Source organism: Micromys minutus (assembly GCF_963924665.1).
Source record: "Micromys minutus genome assembly, chromosome: 26".
Classification (NCBI taxonomy): Eukaryota; Metazoa; Chordata; class Mammalia; order Rodentia; family Muridae; genus Micromys; species Micromys minutus.
In genome coordinates this window covers 3,758,633-3,775,474 of record NC_137961.1, presented here as the reverse complement: position 1 = coordinate 3,775,474, position 16,842 = coordinate 3,758,633, and the positions used below count along the sequence as shown (strand labels likewise).

The 16,842-nt window shown below is 44.6% G+C and overlaps 1 protein-coding gene across 3 annotated transcripts in view; it reads left to right on the top strand.

Moving 5' to 3' along the window:
- The window catches only part of SULF1 (sulfatase 1), a 142,951-nt gene that overhangs the window by 31,922 nt on the left and 94,187 nt on the right, over positions 1–16,842 (top strand). For all 3 annotated transcript variants that reach the window (XM_080938578.1, XM_080938579.1, XM_080938580.1), the window contains exon 2: positions 1,118–1,212. The gene's annotated coding sequence lies outside the window, so the exon portion shown is untranslated. The remainder of the gene's footprint in view (positions 1–1,117; positions 1,213–16,842) is intronic.

Genomic DNA, 16,842 nt, shown 5'->3' with positions numbered 1-16,842 from the left:
CTGGGGAGCTCTTACACTTTTAAACCCTGGTCCTTCTAAAGGGCATACTGTGGTGGTGGCTAAGTACCTCACTCCAGGTCACATAGCCAGTAAGTGCTGTCACCTGGGATCCCACCATTCTCCCACAGAAGTGTGGTGGGATCGGCGTCAGGAGGCATGTAGGTTATCTTGATGTCACACGATGCCTACCTGACCACAGCCAGCATTCTGCACCACATCGGAGTGGCTGCTCACTGCTCTGAGGGAGGAGCCCGGAACTGCCCATACTTAACCTGAACCCACAAAGTCAGTCCAGAGCAAGAGGGTGCAGGTCTACAGAGGCAAAGAATCTGTACCCGTGGCTTCTTGGGGGGGTCCCTCTGTTTAGATCAATATACAATTGTACTCACCAGTGGGCAGGTAAGGAAGCTTCAAGCTCTACATAAAATCTCTCAAACACTGCTGTTTTCAGGAGAGACTTTAAAAGCACGGGATGGATTGAGTTGTTAAATGGTGTGACATTTTCCTATTCCATCCTATTATTTTCTCATCTGACTTATACACTGTAGATACGGACCATGTACATGTTAAAGTGTGATGTGATATGCATTCTTCATGAAAGACACGGAAGCAAGTGCTGCTTCTCAGAAGAAGTGTTTACGTTTACAGCAGGCAGGTTTCCACCGGTTGTAAGCACACGGTGGAAAGCCAAACCTCCTGTAAAGGCTCCCTTTGCTATTCATCAAATAACAGCTTTGGGAAGATTCTATGATTCAGTGCATTTTCTTTTAAAATAAATCCCACAACCCAAAATTAGACGTCCCTCAACTTTTAAACGTGGGGCACACTGTAAATCTTTCAAAAAGAAACTCTCCTTTATTGGATGTATGAAACCCAAGCAAAGAATAATATTAAATGGTACTAATGGAAGCCATTCCCTTAAAGAGAAAGAAAAATGGAAGCTTCTAGAATAGGACTGAATTACCTACTCTGTATGTTTCAAAGAATTAATGTATGGTTGGCAGAAGATTATGTTTAATGATACTCTCCTTTGGAGACTGTGAAAGGGTGACATCTGAGAGATGAGAGAAATTGCTGGCCAACGTACAATTGTTAACACCTTTGTTCTCCATCCTAGGTGCTGAGGGCTGGCCGCCATCAGCTGGAGAAGGTGAATTTGGCAAATGACATGAAGATTCTTCAAGACAGGATCATTGCAGAGAAGCTTCAAAGGTATTCGTCAAAGCTTTGTCTCTTAACTAATTGAATGAGGAGCCACCAGGCTCTCTGTGTGCCCACTTTGGCTAGTGGATGGGAAGCTTAAGAGCTAATGAGAACCAAAGTCTGTGGTTGAACCCATTTCTATGCCGTTCCCCATCTTGGTGGAGAAAGTCAAGAGAGGCCTTGAAGGTGGCAGTCCTGTCTTGATGTCAGTCCTCAGGAATGCCCCAAACAGTGCATAATAAATAGAACTCTAAAGAGACACAGGACTTAACATCATAATGTGTTCAAAAACTTTGCCTTGCAAGAGTCAGGAAATGAACAGCAAGCTAGCCAGCCACCTCAGTCATTCAAGTGTTCTGCCATGTCAGGGTATTCAGACGTCACCTGCCCTGTCTATGGCTCATCTTCATACTTTCTTATTTACAAGAATGAGGGACAGTACCTAGAATGGTGTGGGAGCGGAAAGAACTGTGGAGACCTGTCATAGCAATTAGACAGTGGTCCTGAAAAGACACTGAGAAGTTGGATTTCCAGGAGTCTACACCCCAACGAGTTGTTCCTCAGATGTTCAATTCAACCCCAGCCCTAGCGGAGGCAGCATAAACTGCTGAGTTCTGTTGGTCTCAGATTTCTCTTCTTTAGCATCCTTCATCCTTTGTTTGGTTTTCCTTAAAGGGTTGCTTTGAGCCAGGTTGTCTTGGAAACAGCCTTCTCATCACTAGAAAGTTCATGAATCTCACACAGGAAGAGAAAACAAAATCTCCCATTCTGCCTGGATTTCAGGTCTGTCTTCTGAGGAGGATTTTTTTAAATTCCATTTCCCTATACATGACAAATGAAAAGGGGCGGTTGAAAGGTTCTTGGCACCCAGGGTGACTTGAGTGTCTCAGTATTCAATCTGAGACACTCTCCACCATTTTCTCTGTCTGGGACACTGTAGATTTATGTTAAGTCAATACATGATTGGACAGGGAAAGGAGGTGGGAAAAAGGAGAGGAAATGGAAGAGGAGGAATCAGGGAGTAAAACGGAAGAGGAGGAGTCAGTGGAGAGAAAGAGAGGAAGGACTGGGAACAGGAAGATCGATAAGGGCAAGTTGTCTTCTAGGAGGGGAATACAGAGAGTGTAGTGGTAACTCTGCCCAATATAGACCGCAGTCTGTGTTACTAATTACTGAGTTGTGTTTTCATTGAATGGGTTCATTTGGGTTGAAGAGGATATTGTAACAATACATCAGGATGACAGTCAGCCTACTCTACCTGTCAATAGAAAGCACAGATGTTGGAAAGGAGTCCTCCTGAAGTCAAAGCTGGGGAAGGTGGCACATACCAGCAATCCCAGGATCTAGAAGGTGAGGAAACATTGTATCCACAGTAACATCTGGTCTCAGGCAAAGCAAATGCCCCTGCTTATGGGAGGAAGTGATTCCCCAACAGAAAAACACATATTTTCTCCTAAGGCATATGCTCAGCAGAAAGTTCTCCCCTCCAGCTCTTTGTGAACTTGGAGGTCAATGTATCTGCATTTCTCTGAGACCAAGGTTGCCATCAAGTGTGATGGCACTGAAAATTAACTACAGAGGAGATGAAAACCTCAACATTAAGCGCTGCTTTCCAGAGGGTACAGAATCCCGATATCCCATAGCATCTTAGGTTGTCCCGTATTATGAAATGGCCACGTTTCTGGAATTCTATTGCTTTTTATTTGACCAGTGACTTCTCATTTCACACTTTCCTCTCATTAATGAGAAATTCTCCCTTTCATGTCTCATACCCTTTTTGGTTTGCCGCCAAGTCTTTTTACAAGGAAGTAGGTTGTTTTCTTTACTGCTGGGTCAGAGTCCTTTGCTCAACTTTAACATGCAGGACACACACTTCTCAGCAGCCTGCCGACTCCTTGCAGAGCTCCTTTTCCAGTCTTTGGACAGAAAAATACAACCATCAGGTCTGACTGGCTGTCCCTCCTGAGCCACATCTGCATTCATCTACCCAATCCTCCTGTGCAAGGAGTTTTGTAGAGAGAAGCAGGTCCTGTTAGAGTAGCTCTGGACAATTGGGAACATTTTACTAACAAATGCGGCCTGTGCCATTTTCTTTGCTTCTCCATTCTCCTTAGAGAGTGTCCTTTAATGCTGAGTGTTAAGAGCTACTTTTTCAGAAGAGGGAGGTGCCTCGGCCTGTAGAATTGCTCACCTCTGAAACCTAATGCATGAGTTTGATCCCCAAAAGAGGCCAGTCTACAAAGTTGAAGCCTGCTCATGCCCTTTCCACTAATAAGATTAAATACATTTATACATACAAACACATAGATGCGCACATGTGCATAAACACACAAACACACACACACACACACACACACACACACACACACACACACACACGAACCACTTGGACTGGGAACGTAGCTAGAACACACTCCCAGGGTGAATAAGGTCTCTGTTCATTCTCCAGCATCACTGAGTAAATCTGCTTCCTCAGTTAAAGATGTTACCTCCAAAATACATAACTCAACCAACAGAACCAGGAGATACAGGAGGCAAACCTCAGCTCCTCCTGACCTGCTGTGTTAGTTCCTTGGCTTCCCATGGTGGCACTCTAGACAGGAACAGCCTAAGAGAGGGCAGGTTATCTTGACTCGACGTTTCCGGGCTGCCATGGGGCGGGGCACAGTGTCAGCAGTGGCTTTGTCTGCAGGGGTGAGAACTCACAGAATAACTCTTTCACTTCAGAGTGTTTGGTGACATTAGAAGCAGTGTCACCCTCAAGGCTCTGCCCCTAGTGGCCTGTGTCAACTGTCGGGCCTTATAATCCTAAGTGTTCTAGAAGCCAAACAATGTCAGCAGTTTGGACCAAATGTTCAAACCCAGAGCCTGTGACAGACATTTCACACTTAGACCTCTTCAGCTGGGTTGCCAGAAGACTGACTTGAAAAGAAAATCTTTCCTTTTTGTTTTATGGATGTGGGTATTTTGCCTGTATGCCCGGTGCCCATCGAGACAGAGAGAGGAGACATCAACTGGAGTTGGAGTCAGTTGTTAGCCACCGTGTGGGTGCTGAGAATCAAATACGGGTCCTCTGCAAGACCAGCAACTGCTCTTAAATGCTAAATCATCCTGAAAAAACACTTAAATTTATTTTTCAAATTGCTCAGTAGCTCTGTATATCTACTGCGTGCATGTGTATGTGTGTGTGAGTCTCTGTGTGGTGTGTGTGCCTCTGTGTGTGTGTGTGTGTGTGAGAGAGAGAGAGAGAGAGAAAGACAGACAGACAGACAGACAGACAGACACAGGATATTTGCGTTGCTATGTGGATGTATATTTTCAGCCCCTAGAAAACTGGCTCTTGTTCTAAGGACAAATACATTGTGATGTGAGTGCCACCAAAAGAACACCGAGAACTGTCTCAGGACACTTGGGAACTTTAGGATTAGCATAGAAAGGACTGTTCCCACGTGGGAACAGATAGCACAGTTTCCTGCTAGTCAGAATAGAGACAGCTGGTATTGTCCCTTCTGGGCTCTGCCAAGGCACTGTTGGACAAGGCTGGGTACACCTAGGTGGGTTACGTCATTACAATGGCTATGTGTGTGTAAGGAGCTGAAGGCCTGTTGGTAGCTGCTTGCTTTGCTTTGAGACAGGGTCTCTCATAGTGCAGACTGGCATCAAAAGCACAATGCAGCCTTATGTTTCTGGCCTTGCTACTTACACCTCCCAAGTGTTGAGATTTTGGGGCCACTAAGCCAGTATTAAAGTTTTGAGGATTGAACCCAGGGCGTTGTGCCTGTTGGAAAGCCCTACTTCCACAGTCTTGAAGACACCTAACTGGAATTGAAATGTAAAAATATATTTTGTTCTATTTATTTAGTGTGTGTGTGTGTGTGTGTATGTGTGTATGCGTGAGAGAGAGTGAGAGAGAGAGAGAGAGAGACAAACAGACAGACAGACAGACAGACAGATAGACAGACACAAAGACAGAGACAAGAAACACAGAGAGTCAGAGACAGAAACAGAGGGTGTTTATGGACACCATGTGGGTGCATAGTGGCCAGAGGGTATCAACTTCCTTGGAACTTGGGTTACAGACAGTGTCTTAGTTAGGTTTTCCATTGCTATGAAGAGACACCATCACCAGGGCAACTCATATAAAGGACAGTATTTATTGGTGCTGGCTGACAGGCTCTGTCAATTAACAACATGACAGGAAATATAGCACCGTCCAGGCAGACCCTGCTAGAGCAGAAGCCGAGAGTTCTGCATCTTAATCCGAAGGCAACTAGGAGAAGACTGACTTCCAGTTAAGAGCAGGGTCTTAAAACCCATCCCTACAGTGACACACTTCCTCCAACAAGGCCACACCCACTCCAACAAGGCCACCCCTCCAAATGAGTCCAAGCGTATTCAAACTACCACAGACAGTTTTGAGTCGTCCTGTGGATGCTGAGAACCAAACCTGTATCTTCGGAAGGAGCAGTATGTGCTTAACCACTGAGTCATTTCTCTTCTTCCAGGGTGGAAATTTTTATCCTCATAAGCATGCCTCTGAGCTTTGACACTTTAGCCTGTATGATAGTTAAAGCCAAATATAATGTGTTAATTTATATTCCAGTGAGTTTAAAATTGTTCATTATCTGCACTACTAGACCACATCTTTTCTAAAAGGCTGGACTTGAGGTAGACCCTAAGCGAGGACTCTTTCTCTGAGCATTTCTCACAAGAGGAGGCAACTGAATGCTAGTATTATTTAAAATCTTGTATTAATTGGTAGACAGGATAATAGTTGACTACTGTGAAATTTTAAGAAGCTTTAAAAGAAGCCAGAAACTGCACAAGACTCAGAGGCGTCAGTCTTTGCTGAGTGTGCATTATAACAGACAGCTGGTGCTCTGTGCCTGCCTTTCAGTTCGATCCATTTCTTTTCAGTTGTCAGCCTGCCGGGCATTAAATTCTGCCCAGGCCTCTACCTTCCTCCAAAAGCAACAACTCTACATGGTGATGTTTAGTATCTCTTAGAACCGCACATGTGGAAGATATTCCAATTGTCCTTCTCTTGGTAACTGTCTTAGTCAGGGTTTCTCTTCCTGCACAAACATCATGACCAAGAAGCAAAGGGAGGAAAGGGTTTATTCAGCTTACACTTCCACATTGCTGTTCATCACCAGAGGAAGTCAGGATTAGAACTCAAGCAAGTCAGGAAGCAGGAGCGGATGCAGAGGCCATGGAGGGATGTTACTTACTGGCTTGCTTCCCATGGCTTGCTCAGCCTGCTTTCTTTTAGAACCCAGGTCTGCCAGCCCAGGGATGGCTCCACCCACAATGGGCTGGGCCAGTGATGGCACCACCCACAATGGGCTGGGCCAGGGATGGCACCACCCACAATGGGCTGGGCCAGGGATGGCTCCACCCACAATGGGCGGGGCCCTCCCGCCTGGATCACTAGTTGAGAAAATGCCTTACAGCTGGATCTCATGGAGGCATTTTCTCAGCTGAGGCTCCTTTCTCTGTCTGTGATAACTCCAGCTTGTGTCATTTTGATAGAAAACCAGCCAATACAATTGACCCCTTGTCAACTTGACACACAAACAAATCAATATTAAGCTTCAACCCTGATTTTCCTGTTCATCCCCAAGATCTAGATAACCTTAAGAGTCCCACAGCAACTAACCCCTTAAAATATTTTGTGCTTTACCTTCTTACTGCTCTCTGACGTGGGCTGGGACACATGAGTCGCTTTTGATTTTCCCCCCCAAAAAGAAGCAACACGGTGACAGCCCCGTGGGTAGGGAGTCATCATTCCAATGCTCTTCCTTATTTAAACATGTCCTACCCTCCGTCCTTTCAAACCCTTTTGAGGCTAAAAGACTTTGACATGTGTCTCCAATAAAAGACTATGCAGTGAACAAGGGCTAGTGAGGAAACGTCACACGTGCGCGTACATAGTTAAGCAGGTCCCTTTAGATGATCAAGTCTAGTGAGTTTGTGGGGTTTACTGGGCTTTGTTTGTGGTGCCGAGGCTGCAACTTGGAGGCAGACCTCTCTGCTCTACACCGCACTTGCAGTCTGGTGAGTTCGTGTTCAAAGACTATAGCAGACGCCAACCGGATGAGAAACACCGGTTCATCACCTTGTCCGGTGTCTTTCTGACACAGCCTCTGTTCTTAGTCACGACCTGTCCCAGCATTAAACAACATGGCTGCTCAGCAGCTCTGGCTACAACACAACAGGAGGAAAAAGCCAACTCCAGGGGACTTGAGCGTCAAGGACAGCCTCTCTGTCTCCGCTCAGATGGAAGTTAACAGGAAGAGAACTATTTCCCCATTGAGAGAATGTGGTCCAATTATGTTGAGGGTTGGGACTGTGAGACATTCACAAGTGACCATCAAGGGAAAAAAAAAAAAGAATAGGATGATGTCATTCTCTGCCAGGACAATCACCGAAATGAAATCAGGTCACACACAATGGTCCTATTCTGTTCGTGGAGCCGAAAGTTTTGAGAATAGATTCCTATGCTGTGGGATTTCTCAGAAAGGATCTCAGAGCTGCTAGTCACATGATCCCGTCACCCACTCAACCCTGCAGGCATACAAAAAAAAAATCAGAATTTTTCCATATAAGAGTGTATTGAGTCTTTCTTACTACACATGTTCTGTTAAAAAAAAAAAAATATATATATATATATATATATATATATATATATATAGTAGCATAGCTTGGTACCCGACCCGATGTGTTAAATCAGTATTCCTTCTTGTAGGAGAATCCTAACACACTCACGTTAAGAAGGAATGTATTCCTCTGTGCACCATTTCAGGAAGTTACTTTCTGAAAGGAAGCACTTTGCCCCGTACCCCGAACCATTTGATTTGTGTTGCCTGATTCTGCATTTCTAGTTCCGGTGACAGGTATAGTGAATGTCTTCTGTCTGAATACTCTATTTCTTCTCTCAGGAATGGCCTAATTTGACCTCATTTATCTGTGTAAATTTCACAAGAGTGCAAGATAATCACAAGTGAAGGGTAGAGCATCGAAGACGCCATCCTCAGAATAATTGGGCAGAAAGGTCAAATGTGTTGTCACTGCATTAATAGAACTTTAAAGAGATTTGCCACTGGCCAAGCCCGTTTCTGCATGGTTTTACTAAGAACTGAAATACAGTTGCAGGCTCTTTACAGAAACATCTCTAGCTTGCAGACTTGTAGAAAATGCTCATTTTTGGTAAGCCAGCTGTTCTCAAGGACATGCATGCATTCAGAGGCCATGTCTTTCCCCTAGACTGTGTGAAAATATAAAGCAAAAAAAAAAAAAAAAAAAAATGATGTCATGGGAAATCACATTCACCTGGTTACTGTGTTCTTGAATTACTAGGGAGTCTGGTCCTTTATCAAGGTATGTGCCGTATGGATGTGAAAGTCCTTTTGACCAGTACTACCAATACACAGAGCAGAGCATCTGAACAGTCTCGTGGGGGCAGATTCTAAAGTAAACCATCATTTCTACCACCCTTATTTAGAAATGAAAGGTAGGTTAGATAAAGGTGTTATTTTATTCTTATTGGTGTGTATGTGTGTGCAAATGCCTAGAAAGGCCGGAAAGGAACTAGATTCCCTAGAGCTGGAGTTCCAGGTGGTTGTGAGCCCGGATACTGGTGCTGGAAACAAAACTCAGTTCTTCTGCAAGAACATCGAACACTTTTAACTGCTGAACCTTCTCCCAGCCCCAGAGCAATTATTTTACACTTAAAAGTAAATAAATATTTCTGAACAAACTGTTGGCACTATCCTAAGCTCCCAAATTTTCATCTCATTTCTTCCTTTCTATTTGTTTTTGAAGGATAGCTAAGTTGTCTACCATCAGTATGCACTAGCTTTTAAAATATGCATGATTTTAAAGCAAACCTGTTTACAAACCAGGTGACTTAGTCCTGGCATACTACAATGAGATTCACAATAAAATTAATTTTCAAACCTATGAGCTTTTACATATTTTACCGATAAGGGAGTTAAATGAGTTGATGGGTTTTTGTATACTACAGAGAGAGAAGGGGAAAAAGCCCAAATGCCCCAGGCATTTAATTAACTAGATCTGTCCACATCCCACATCTCATAGGTCCAGCCAGAGGTACATATGTGATGGTGTTTAACGCCTTGGCCGCCATTCCAAGTAGCCAGTGTGGTGCTTTATAGATTCCAGGGGATTTGTCTCCTGGTAAGAACATGGAACTGAGAACCAAGAGCGAAGATGCTGGCTCGGGTGTTGAGCACTCAGTCTGTAACTTTCTAGGGAATTAGAATGTCTTCATTCCTCCCTCACTGGGATGCTGTAAATAAAGAATGCAAAGGCACTTTAGGGGAGGAAACAGATGTTGGAAGCCACTCAGACATATAACCTCTTGCTGTTGTTGAAATACAGAAAGACTAAGGCATTGTTATGGGATCACTGCTTCCCATCAGACCACGCTGTTCCCAGCACCTTCTTCTCCCTCATTATTCTTTTAGCTCCATGTCTATCTGCCAGTAAATGAATCCCACTGTGTGTGTTAGATGGTTGGCATGTATTCAAAATGGTTTTGCAAAGAAGAGAAGCTGCAGAGTCCCCGGGGTCTCAGCTCCATCCATGTTCAGTGCTAGAAGACCGTAAGTCAATCCACAACACAGCGAAGGCCATTTATGAGCCTTCCCACTGAAAGCAAAGAGAATTAGTGAGAACATAATGTGGTTGTAGTTGTCGACGCTCAGCCAAGGGCTGGCTCCAAAAACCAGACAATTAGAAAGAAGACCTTAGCCAGACCAGCCCCCAGGGGAGGGGTTCTGATGCTTTTAATGGTGATTGGCTCCTGCCATGCACCAAAATGGTTGAGAGATGTCTTTATCAGGATCCTTCAGACAGTAGTTAGGGATACCCCACTCCGAAACTCAAAAAAGACAGACATCCAGCTTGCTGTGTGTGTGTGTGTGTGTGTGTGTGTGTGTGTGCGCGCGCGCGCCAGTGTCAGGGATTGCTTTTTCTCCAGGGAAATGTTCAGTTTTCCTGTTAACCTTTCCCACCTTCAAGCTTTAATTTATAGAAGAACTTCTCTCAAGTATGGGGTCTGAGCTTAGTAGCGCTGAAATGTCCCTTCTAGGCAAAAAGACAGGAATGTAGTTTACATTTGGAAGTCCATCTGGTTCAAAGAATTTTCTCCCCAGGTGTGGAAATACTAAAACAGAGATCATGTGACATGACTTGTGACTACATGTGTGAACGTCCATTCTGTAGTTACTCACCTCTCAAGGTGACAGACGGTAATTCCTAATATCAAAACATAGGGATTTTGTTAAGCAGGGGCTGAAAGCGGGTAGGCCATTGCAGTTGACCTGGTGGTAGCTAGACTGAAATGCTGACTTTTGTGGATGTCCTGAAACGCCACCCTGAAGTAGCCTTTGAAGAACCTTTCCTACATCAGGGACACTTCAGGAAGAAGGGAGGAGTTACCACCAGCAGAGGTGTCTGCTTGGAAATGCAAATCCTTCTCATTATTCATCCTTTATGAATTCAGATTTCAGAGATTAGGGATATAGTTTGGATCCCACCCTGTTTTCTCATTGTGGCTTCATTTCTGTATTAGGGGTCAGTTGGGAATGTTTTCCAAAAAATCGTACTTGCTGAAAGTCTTGGTCATATCCTCAGTATGATGCTCAGAGATGGGAAGTACTTGAATCATGAGAATGTGTCCTAATCAATGGACTAGCCTCTTAGTGGAATCAATCTGATGTCAAAATTGGAAAGAGGAACTTGGTTTGAAGAGCTTAGTTTTACTAGGGATATGCCCTTGAAGGAACTAGGTAACTAAGGGGTATGTCCTTGAAGGAACCAGGTCACTAGGGGTATGTCCTTGAAGGGCGGACATCATCTCTGGCTCTTCCCTTCCCTTTCTCTTTTGCTCCTCCCTTTCCTTCTGTATTTCTTGCCTCTTAAGTTAATAGCAGTGTTTTAGGTAAGGAAGTCCACCCAGTATAATGCCCAGTCTCTTGGTCTGTTCTTCAGTTGGCTTTGGCAAGTCACCCTTTAACTGGGTCCTTTGATTACACAGCTCGTGTGGACCCCAGCAAGTTTAGCAGTAGAACAAAAACCTAGTGGGTTATTGCGGCAAACATCTCGATGTTTCTGTTTCTGTCTCACGTCAGAGTAGGATAATGGTAAAAAGAGCAGAGATTTAAGCTGGCGGTTGAGAAACTGTTTAAAACTATGGGTTTAGTTTCACTTTGTTTTCCGGTTGTGTTTTTTTCTCCCCTTGGTTACCTTGCACAGCTAAGAATTTAAATGGATGCCTTTGCCAAAGCCTCAGGTTCCACCTGGTTTGGGGTTGAAACCACATGAAGCCACTGCATTTTGCATAGTTTCCACGTGAAAAGATCCACCAGCCGGGGTTCTCTTTCAGGGTGGGCCAGGCTTCCTGGAAACTTGGCCAAGCCTTTAGATAAACCTGCTGGAGGTTGTGATTTTATAACAGACCCTCAAATGAGGCCACTCATCCAATTGCACCTTTCAAAAGCTGCCATTGTAATGTCCCCAGAGTGTGTATAACCGTTCCTGAAGGGTGAGGTGGATTGACACCTTGCCTTGTGATGTGGGGGAGGATTTTCAGCCAGTTGGCATTCCTTCACTCTAATTGGGAAACCAGACAGGCAGGGGAATAGAGGCTCTGGTGTCACGCAAAGTATTTGAGGAAGGAATTTCTTTTGATGTCTCAACAAAAGGATTTTCAAGTAAATAGCTTGGAGACCTATTTAATTCATGGTGGGGGGGGGACTTTGTTTCTTCTTTTACTTAAGCATTCATCAATGCAACCAATATTCACTGAGTATTCCTACGCGCCAGGTGTGTTTTAAATGCCACCACTGTGGGCAGAATACCTGAGCAAATCAACTCAGGAAAAAGCTTTGTTTGAGCTAATGGAGTACAAGTGTGTGGCAGAGAAGACTGCTCACTTCACGGACGAGACAAGGATCCCAATATTCCCTTCGAAGGCAAGCCGCCAGTGGTCTGACTTTCTTCCACTCGTCTTGACCACCGAAAGGTTTTGTTCACTGCCTCCTGTGAACACCAGAGATGTTGAAAGACCTTTGGGGGCACATCTAAGAATCAAACTATGGAGCCAATCAGAATGCCACGTGCCCGTCATTTCATCCTTGAAGAGGCTGCCGTGACCTAAAGTCATCAGTGCACAGGACAGGTGTGGAAACCCTAGGTGTTACTGCCGGAGACTATGAATGGAAAGGAGGGTGTGGTGAGGATGAGGAGCTGTGAGCACTTGTCCTGAGTTTCCTGATGCTATGCAGTACAGGACAACTAGAATCCTACTGTTGATTTGCATATACTCCAGAGAGGTGGTCAGTTATTGTTGTAAGAATTAGTACCTTTTTCCTCCTGAAAAGCTTGAAAGGACAATTGATGTATAAGGAAGAGCTTGGCTTTTGCCTCTAACTTTGGATACTTGAACAGTAGTAGTCAGTCCTGTGAACCTTGACACCTATACACAAATACAGTACTCTTGAATCTATGAGGGTGGCCCTAGCTAAGACTCCCAGCAGTGAGGGACAAGGAACCTGAATTGGCCATCTTCTGTGTCCAGACAAGACTTCCAGTAGAGAGACTGGAAAAACCTGGTCCCAAGACCGTCAACCTACAATTGTCCTGTCTACAAGATGTGTTGGTGTTTCTCACCCTCCCTAAATCGTTCATAGTGTCTTGTGGTAACAATTTCACGTGTGTGTATGGTGCATTGGGATAGCTCCTAACCCTCACTGTCACATACCTCTTCCTGATGCCTGCTCACGCCTTTTCCCATATCCATGTCTTCTCACATTGTGACACACGGAGTTTAACAAGGACTATTCGTGTGGTTTACACATTTGTGGGCTCACCAGTGGGTACACAACTAAGAATGGTGACTCCTTTTTTCTAGAAGTTCAGCAAGAAGCAAGTGGAGCCCAGCAAGCCTCTTCCCCACCCATGTCTGACTCAAGCCTCTCCCCCACCCATGTCTGACTGGTGAGAGGCCCAGTCTTGCACAGGCGTTTGTATAGGCTGTGGGCTTACGGTTGCTCGATTTGTGTCTTGTCTAGAAGATGACATCTCACAGCCTTTCTCCTTACCTTCCTGCTCATACATTCTTCTTGTCCCCAGTCCTGAGTTGTGAGTCCATGTGTGTGCCTCAATTCATGGTTGGAAGCCAAAAGACAATTTCCATCATGTGCTTCCCAGGGGTTTCCATCATGGGAACCCAGGTTGTCAGGTTTAGGTACGAGCAGCTTACCAACTGAGCTGCAAGCGTCTCGCTGGCCTGCCGGACCTGTTCACCTCAGCAAGAGTTGTGCATCACTGTCTAAGGGTCACGACCTCCTCAGCCATGGGTTTCTTTTACAGCCTTTGTGTAGAGTGGGAATCAAATCCAGCCTATAGCGGTGCTGCTGCTATTCCCCCCGGGGGTAGATCTTGCTTAGCAGGTTGGTATTTTAGTCCATGGAGTTCAGAGCTAACAAACTTTTTATGCTTCCATTTCAAAATATCTGTTCCAAGCAGCCCATCGAGAGGCTCCCTGAATTTCACTCTGGCTATAGATTGGCTTCCCAAGAAAGCTAGTGAGAAAATAATAATAACAGACTCTTGTGTCTGGAGAGGACCAGTTCAGAATAGCTTTAACAGCGATAGACTTGTGCCCGTGATTCTTGCTTGTCTTCTGCCGGTGTCTCCGTGCGCCGGCCTCCCTTTCATGTTTGCTGACAGCTGTCTTCTTTACTGAGGGTGCACTGCAGCTTGGGACTAAAGACGGCCTTCGGCATGGGTATCACGAACCCCACAACGGTTTCTTTGCAGAGCTTGATTTCTGAACTTTGCCATTGTCATATCATCATGTGAACCGTGTCTCAAAAAACAAAGAAAAGAAAAAGAAAACGTTGCAAAGGAAATATTATAGTAGGACAGCAAAATTCTACCTAAGACATGATCCCATCAAAAGCCTTCAGGCAGAAACCAAGAGAACACAAGACTGTAGTATCTCGTGTTGTTGAGAGACAACTGAAAAGGATCAGACAAGTGTCCAGTGCAGCCAGAGGGAACAGGCAGAGGTCACCAAGCACCAAGGCTCTGCAGAGGGGATGAAATCCTACCTTTATCCTCAGAGACCCAGGTGTGTGTGGGTCAACAGGGACTTCTGGGCAGCTGAGGAACTAATCAAGCATGAGCTTTAGTTTCTTTCCAATACCAGTTCTGCAGAACCCAGGGCTGCAGCTGTCTTCACAGCCAGCGATTCTCCACAGGGTCCTTTATTGTACATAAAGGTTATGTGGAAAGATGGACAGACAGACAGACAGAATCAGTGGAAACTAAGCAACCATCATTTATACTGAGTTACAGGCTTAACAGTAAGTGAGGATTGTGCTGTATGGTTTCTGCGTGTGAGCACACGTGTGGCAGTATGTGTGTATGTGTATGTTTGTTCACATGTATCCAGACACTGTAGGTTCCTTTTGCCTTTAGAATTTCAGGGGAGATGATGCTTACATAGCGAAATTACATAACGATTACAGATGTGGAGGAGCACTTGCTTTGAGCTTTGCATGTGTAGGGCTCTGGGTTCTCCCCAAAGCACCACAGTAATTAAGTAATGAGGTGGCTCATTATTAACAAGTTCCACCAGATGAAGGACAAAGCAGGAAAGGGTACAATAGGTGACAGGAAACTTGTTCTTGGATTAAACTTTTCTCCTACACTTTCCTCAGTTCTTTGCCTCACACTGAAGGAAATCTAGCTCTTGAGGGATTTTATTTTAAGGTTAAGAATTTTAAGTGTGCTGTATCTAGCCCGTTTCTTGCTTTCCCAGCAACTCCTTTGTGCCCACAGCCTGTCATTCTCTAACTCTTTTCAACCCTCTTGACCTCTGCCCCTCTGAGACCTCTAGTGCCCCGCCTCCTGACCTTAGAAGTGCAGAGCTCAGAGTTTTCCAGGGAGATTTTGAGAAAACCACAGGCTGGTTGATTCTGGTTTTGCTCACCAGACAGAACAAAGTGGATGTAAGCGTGCTAAGACTGCCCCTCCCCCGAGCTTGGCCATTCCTGTGACAAGGGACAGGATGTGTAAGGATGGCTTCTCTTTCTTCCTCCTCTGAGTACATAGGGATGGAAATGAGAGATTGTGAGTAGATTCTATTTTTTTTTTTCTTCTCTCATAAGGGAAGATAGAAATGAAGGTATAATTCCTAAAACCTCAGTACTGTGGTTTGCAGTTGGAGTGACTCTTGATTTACGGCCACAGACGTAAATTTTCCTTAATCTTCCTCTTGTAAGCCCTGAGAAGAACATCAGGTTATCTTTTAAAAAAAAGAAAAACCCAACCTTGGGAATATAACTCATAGAATAAAGACTCTTAGCTAGTCATGTGCCCCAAACGAAGCAGGACGGTATGAAGTCATGGGGAGGAAGGGAGGCTACCAGTGTGGGGCTTCTGAGATCGTCACCCTTGTGTGACATAATCACAGCTGGGGAAACAGGAACAAACAGTAAGACAGCTGAGGAACCACAAGTCATTCAGCTCATTTCTTCTTGTCTGTTTCAAGTTTCAAAGTCAAGTTGGAAGATGAGTGAGTTGGCTAGGTGAAGGAGACATGCATTCAGAGCCCTTAAAAAAAAACAAAGAAGCCACCACCGCGTTAAAATAGTTGAGGCCAGGAAAATAAATTAGTAATGAAAATAATACTCATATGGGACATTCCATGGGACATTCCACGGGTCAGCCAGTCACCTAAACAGTTGGCTTATGCTGGGTCATTTAACGCTCACAGATCCCATGAGCTAGGCACTGTGGACTAATAAGGAAACCGAGATTCAGATATGTTAACTCTGGGCTGGGAAGATGGCTCAGTGGTTAGAGCACTGACTACTCTTCCAGAGGTCCTGAGTTCAATTCCCAGCAACCACATGGTGGCTCACAACCATCTGTAATGAGATCTGATGCCCTCTTCTGGTGTGTCTGAAGACAGCAACAGTGTACTCATATACATAAAGTAAATCAATAAATCTTTTAAAAAAGGAGAAGAAACATTAACTCATCCAAAGTCTCATAGCTGCTAGCAAGTGGCCAAGCTAGCGCAGGAACCCAGGTTTTCAGACCCCCAAAGCCTGTGGATCAATAAACCATGCTCTTTGCTAATGGTATCTTGGGTATAAAAGGAGAGACATAAAGGGTTCTTTCTTCTGAGAGAACCACTAAGAAATTCTTCTGCACTCGTGAAATTGATGTTTGTCAGAGGTGTGTTATATCATCCATTACATAACTATTAAGTTTCTCAAAATAATCTGGCACCCCTTGTAATAAGTCAAAAAAAACTGAAAATTGCTCATATAGATGGTTCTAGTTCAGAGTCTTTGAGCATACAGTCCAAGGTATAGACCAGTGCTAGAGGGTTGGCTGAATAGGAGAATCTTTCTAAGGTCATTTTCCCCAAGCTGGACTTGATGGAATATGGTTGTCATCTCAGTACATGACTCTAAGTCACGAGATTTCAAGTTTGAGACTGGCCTACATACCAAGACCTTGTCTCAAAGAAACAATAATCCAGAGCCCCAAGATATGTCGTTCCAAGAGCTGGTGGGTTGGCGCTGCCTGTTC